At 39.4% G+C, this 6,688-nt stretch overlaps 1 non-coding gene across 1 annotated transcript; it reads right to left on the reverse strand.

Annotated features, from left to right (window-relative positions):
• Window positions 1–6,112: 6,112 nt before the first annotated feature.
• On the reverse strand, window positions 6,113–6,218 carry LOC130466578 (small nucleolar RNA R71). The gene has a single exon (XR_008926773.1). It is a non-coding gene; the product is annotated as a small nucleolar RNA R71 (small nucleolar RNA).
• Window positions 6,219–6,688: the final 470 nt, after the last annotated feature.

Raw genomic sequence — 6,688 nt, forward strand, 5'->3', positions numbered from 1 at the left:
ACATGGAGGCTTTCAGATTTCATGGCCTATAACCATTTAGTGGAGCTGGGGCTCGTCATAGCTTGTTTGTAAGTCATAGGTTCATCACTATCTAATATGAGAACGTCTAAGTTTTCAGTCAAGAGGACGCCTGTCCATCTGTCCGGCTGAACCTTAGTTCTATTTGACTTACGAGGGGCAACAACGTTTTGAGGAACTACTCCCACTGGCTCTTCTAAAGACCTTGGAGGTTCTTCATCCTGAACTGCTTCTAAAGAGTTCTTGGTTCGTTGTTTGTCTCGAATCTCTTCGAGGTCAATTATTCTCCCACTTATCAATTTGGAAATATGATTTCTTTCCAAAAAGACACTATCACGAGTAACGAATACCTTGTTGTCTGACTTGTTGTAGAAGTAATACCCCTTTGTTTCTTTTGGACACCCAACGAAGAAACATTGGTCAGATTTTGGTTTGAGCTTGTCCAAAATTAATCGCTTGACATATGCTTCGCAACCCCAAATCTTTAAAAAAGACAACTTTGGAAGTTTCCCAGTCCATAATTCGTATGGAGTCTTTTCAACAGCTTTTGACGGAGCACGATTCAGTGCGACTGTTGCAGTTTGCAACGCATGTCCCCAAAATTATAAAGGAAGTTCGGCTTGACCCATCATTGACCTGACCTATCGAGTAAGGTCCTGTTTCTCCGTTCCGACACTCCATTCCATTGTGGTGTCCCCGGAGCAGTCAATTCAGAAAGAATACCGCATTCTTTTAGATGTCATCAAACTCGTGGCTAAGGTATTCACCTCCTCGATCCGATCTTAGAGCTTTGATTTTCTTGCCATGTTGATTCTCTACTTCATTTTGAAATTCTGGGAATTTCTCAAAAGATTCAGACTTGTGTTTCATTAAGTAAATATAGCCATATCTACTGAAATCGTCCGTAAACCTTATGAAATAGCTGAACTCACCTCTTTCTTTCGTACTCATAGGCCCACATACGTCTATATGTATTAACCCTTATAGTTCGCTTGCTCTTTCTCCCACCTTTGAGAAAGGTTGCTTTGTCATTTTGCCAAGTAAACAAGATTCGCATTGATCAATCTTCTCTAAGTTGAATGATTATAGAATTCCCTTTCATTGAAGTAATTCCATGCGCTTTGTGTTTATATGGCGTAATCGACAATGCTACGGAAATGTGAGATCCGAATCACCAGTTTTAGCCTTTTTAGTATTTATGTTATAAATGTGTTTGCTCGTATGTAGCACATATAGACCATTTTCTTGTTGTGTTGAACCATAAAACATTCCATTCAAAGCAAAAGAACAACTACTGTCTTTAAATTGAAAACTAAAACCTTGAGAATCCGAACTTGAAACGGAAATAATGTTTCTGGTGATACTAGGAACACAGTAACAGTTTTCTAGTTCTAAAACAAAACCACTAGGCAAAGAAATAAAATAAGATCCTACGGCTAATGCAGCAATCCGTGCTCCATTTCCCACGCGTAGATCCATCTTGCCTTTATCAAGCCTTCCACTTCTCCTTAGTCCCTGCGAATTAAAACATAAGTGTGAGCCACAACCAGTATCTAATACCCAAGAAGTAGAATTAGCAAGATTACAATGTATACCATACACACCTGAAGGAGAAGCAACGTTTCCGTCCTTCTCATATTCCTTTCTTTCCAATCAATCCCTCTTCCAATGCCCCTTCTTCTTGCAGTAGAAGCATTCAGAGTCGGCAGGAGTACGAGTCACCCTCTTCTATTTACCAGAACGGGTGTCGTTGGACTTAGGTGAGGGCGTAGCCTTTCCCTTACCCTTCATGCCCTTATTCTTGCCTGATTTCTTGAAGTTCTTTCCCTTACGCACCATAAGCACATCGTGCTTATTATCTTGATTGAGCATCTTTTCAGCGGTTTTCAGCATACCGTGAAGTTCAGTAAGAGTTTTCTCCATGCTGTTCATGTTATAATTCAACTTGAACTGATCATATCCACTATGAACGAATGGAGAATGATGTCAATAGCCATTTCATTTGAGACGTCAAAATCTAGAGCTCTCATATTTTCAAAGAGTCCAATCATTTTGAGAACATGTGGGCTCACTGGTTCTCCTTTCTTGAGCTTACTCTCAAGGATCAACCTCTGAGTCTCGAATCTTTCGATTCTGGCTTGGTCCTAAAACATGTTCTTCAACTCCGAGATGATTTGGTAAGCATCCAAGTTAATGAACGTTTTCTGAAGTTCGGGATTCATGGATGCAAGCATCACACATTTGACATCCCTGTTGGCCTGGATCCAACGATTAAGGGCCGCTTGAGTCACCTCCGGCCCGGCGGCCTCTGGTAACTCTTCCTCTATGACATATTCTTTTTCCTCATGCATTATAACTATTTGCAAGTTCCTTTGCCAATCGAGGAAATTGTTGCCATTCAACTTCTCCTTGTCGAGAATTGAATGCAGGTTGAAAGTGTTGTTATTGTTTGCGGCCATTTGATACTACATTTGAAAAGAATTCGCAATAAATAACCATTCATAACTTAATAACTTTAAAATAAATGCTAGCATGCAATCATTAAAGATATTAAACATTTCATTCATGCAAAAGCAAAAACATGGTCCAAAATGAATGAAACGATTCCAAGATCCTAAAAGTCCTAAATCCTTAAGCAGCTTTGGCATGTCTTAAGTAGTTTAAGATTCTAGGTAAGCAAAACCTATTGCAAGTAATCTCCAAATTACTCTTGGTTAATAAATTAATACCATAATTTATCCCATTTCCACAACATAATGCCATTGTTGTTTCAGTTGAAACCACAATCAACGTGCTCCTTTGGGACGCCTTACCATCTAAGTTAACTAATATAGCACCTTGCTTTGGCATAAACCTACTACGTTAGATCCTTAGATTTTTGTAAGTGCTTGATTTGGAAGGAAATTTTAAACTCAATGTTAATTTGGACCTAGTTGTTTCTATGTAGTTTCGATTATTTAGTGAACTTAATCCAATCCAGTCATACAAACAACCTATTCATGCATAATATATATATATTCAAGCATAATATATATGAGGTGCATAAATAATAGGTGAACTAGTATGGCCCAAAACACTTGTCTTGAAGCATCCAATCTTCTTCACCATCTTGTTAGCTTGGCATCGTCTTGAATCTTCATTCAATTGCTAACTTAAAGTTCTAAGCTAGAAATACTTGAAAGTAAATAAAATTACATCAAAATTTCCATGGTACGCAGACCATATTTAAAACTTTACATTCAAAGATAGAGCGGTTCGCAGACCGTATTTAACTATCCTAAAATAGCCATACTAGTCACTTGGAGTACCTGCATAACATAAAATATATATTCTATGCATTCACCCATTCGTATGCTAAAACGAATGGCCCATGTTAATTATGCCAGTATTTACATGAATTAATTAAAATTCACGTTCACATAAGCGAGTCGTAAAAGATTAATTAATTTCCAAATTATTAAGCCTTAGACTTTATTCTAATTAAAATTGAATTTAATTAAAATAATGCGACCTACGAAAATAATTAAAATAATTATTTCATTTTTAATTTCATTTAGTGGCTCCTACTCAAACCAATAATTATTCCGGATAATTTTATTTAAATATTAAATTAAAACTCGCGGCCCGGGCCAACTAAACAAAATAATTATTAATTATCCCGTTAGCCCAAATTAATGCAAACTTAAAAGTCAAGCCCAACGAAAAAAAAAAAAAATTGTTCGTGTGCATGCGCAGGTGATGAGCGACATTTATGTCGCTCTTAGCCTAGGATTTTATGTTAGTTTTTGTGCTTTTTATAGTTTTTGTAGCTTTTTGTGTGAGATTTATAAGTTTTGTTCCATCTTGTGCTTTATAGGTGATCTTGATGAAAAAATTATGGAAAACAAGTGAATTTGAGGCAAAATAGGGCTTGTGCGGTCGAGTGGCGTTTTGTGCGCCCGAACAGGTAGTGCAAATGGAGTTCAAGGAGATTCCAGTTTTGTGCGGTCGAATGCCCTCTGTCATTCGGTCGCACAAAACGGATTTTTGAGGCAGAATGTCCCAAGATTGTAAAACGACCGCACAACCCTGGTAATTCGACAGCACAAGTTTTGTTCGACCGCACAACCTATGTTGTTCGACCGAACAAAATTTGTGCGCCCAAACGGCTTTCCTTGTTCGACCAAATGGAGCTGCGAAGGAGACTTGAGCCAAAGGATTCCCATTCGACCGAACGGGGTTTTATGTTCGGTCGCACAAGACGAAGAAAACTTTCTTCGCTGACCTCGCTCGCACAAGAATGCAAACGATCGAACAAACTCAATTACGTTCGGTCGCACAGTGGGTACCTGCGACCGAATCGCTGCGCGGGCTGCTCTTTTTCGAACTTTGGCTTCTATTTGAGGAAACTTATAAATAGATTTTCCGATTTTATTTTGAGAGAGTAGAATTTTAGTGTATAATTTTAGATTCTCAAAGTTAGTTTTTCAGCAATTCTAGAGAGAGAAACTCTCCTCCATTCAAGCTTCAATTTGTAATCCTTCTTAACTCTTCTTCAATTTTGCAATTTAATTCTTAGTTTCTTAATTCTTGCTCTTGCTTTGTTGTTAATTGTTCTTCAATTCCTCAATTTCTTTAATTCTTGATTTCATTGATTGAAGTTACTTTGATTTTCAATTTGTGATTTGATTGTGCAATTGAACTCTTAATTCTCTTCCCCCACTCCTTCCATATCATGCTTGCTAGCTTATTCTTAATGGATTCCCTGATTTCTAGAATGACTAGTGAGTAGAATTAGGTTAGGGTAAGGGGAGAATCTAGGGGCTTAATTAGGGGAAATTGTTGATTGATTGTTGGTTGATTCATGTGATTAAATATGATTTGATGATAGGATATCCATGCTAGTTGAGTGGTAGTTGCAAATGCTATTCGATTAGAGTCACGTGGAACCATAGGATAGGTTTGGCAAGAGATTGTGGGCCTATCTTGTGTGATCAAATGGCGGTGCCTATTATATGCTAGTTAGTTTAATCTAGGATTAGGAGAAATCTCTTCTGTGGATTAGACGCTTAGCGTTCCCTATCCGAGAGGTGGCGGGTTCGTCTTTAGATGCCATTTGCCTAATCACCATTTCGTTGCATGATCACCATTGCTAAATAGTTGAATTCATTTCCCCCGGTTTCCCTATCCTATCCCTGACTCCCTAACGTTACCCTTTCTTGATTCCATTCAGCATAATTCTTCGTTTTTAGATTCTTAAAAGTGACAATTCAAAACCAAATCCTTGTTCGAACTAGATTGACTTTAAAACTCATTAACCACCGTTTCTTTGGGACGATCCCTTTGCTTACCGCTAGCCGGTAGTTGAGTGGTTTTATAAATATTGTTTGCATAGGTTGTTTTCTATCAACGACGGAAAATACACCAATCAAAATGGCGCCGTTTCCGGGGAACGGTTGTTGTTTTTGAGTTTTAGTTGAGACTAGTTCATCATTATAAAATACAAAAACATTGCAATTTCGCTTAGCTTTCTTTTTCCTTGGCATTGCTCACGGTTTTTCTTGAATTTGTATGCTTGTTAGGGGGCGTGCTCGTCAAAGGATCCTCCATCCTCTTGACCTTGAATTGGAGAGGACACTTAGGAGACAAAGACGTGTACGGTCTAGCTCATCAAGCAATAACAGATTCGCATCGTTGAGTGTTGGTGAGGAACAACAAGAGAGTGAGCAAGTGTTTGAGAACATTGCGCTCCCGGTTAAGAACTTGGGAATACCGGGTGCATTCGAAGCTACATGTGGTATTCAAGCCCCAACAACGGGTGCCAACAACTTTGAGATCAAGACCGCCTAGATCAATTTGGTGCAAAGCCACCCCTTTTGTGGGAAGAGTAATGAATCACCTCACGAACATCTCAAACAGTTCGAGCACTATTGTGACACAATCAAGCACAATGGTGTCACATCGGATTATGTGAGGTTGACATTGTTTCGATTCTCTCTACTTGGGCGAGCAAGTGATTGGCTTGACAAGGAGGTCAAGCCCAACTCACTTCGCACTTGGACCGAAGTAACAAGTGAATTCTTAAACAAGTTCTACTCACATTGGAAGACAGCGGAGTGTCGCCACAAGATCCAATCCTTTGAGCAAAAGCGAGATCAGTCACTCTTCGAAGCTTGGGATCGTTTCAAGGAGTACCAAAGGGAATGCCCACACCATGGAATTCCTAAATGGTTGTTGCTCCAAACATTTTACTTGGGGTTGAGTCCAAGTTCGAATACAAGTCTTGATGCGGGCGCGGGAGGCCCCATTATGAATAAAACTGAGGATCAAATAGAGGAAATCATTGAGGATGTAGTTCAAAACTACCAATCTTGGCATGTAGGCACAAGGAATTATGATGGGAAAGGTAGAAGTGAAGATGGTAACGGTTCGGTGTACGCCATAGAGCAAGCACGGATGATAGAGAAGCTTACCTCACGCTTGGAGAAGCTCGAAAATACACCATGCCAATCGCCATCACCGTCTACAATCCCTCCTCCCTCGGCCACTCTTCTCTCTAAGGGGAAGGGCAAGGTTAGTTCTTATGGCTCAATGCCTCCGGGCACATTCTTTTGTGAAAATTGCCAAGACTATAGTCATTCCCCCGATGCATGCCCTTTAGTTCATAACTTGTCATTTGTGGATTATGGCC

This window comes from Spinacia oleracea, chromosome 1 (genome assembly GCF_020520425.1).
Source record: "Spinacia oleracea cultivar Varoflay chromosome 1, BTI_SOV_V1, whole genome shotgun sequence".
NCBI lineage: Eukaryota > Viridiplantae > Streptophyta > Magnoliopsida > Caryophyllales > Amaranthaceae > Spinacia > Spinacia oleracea.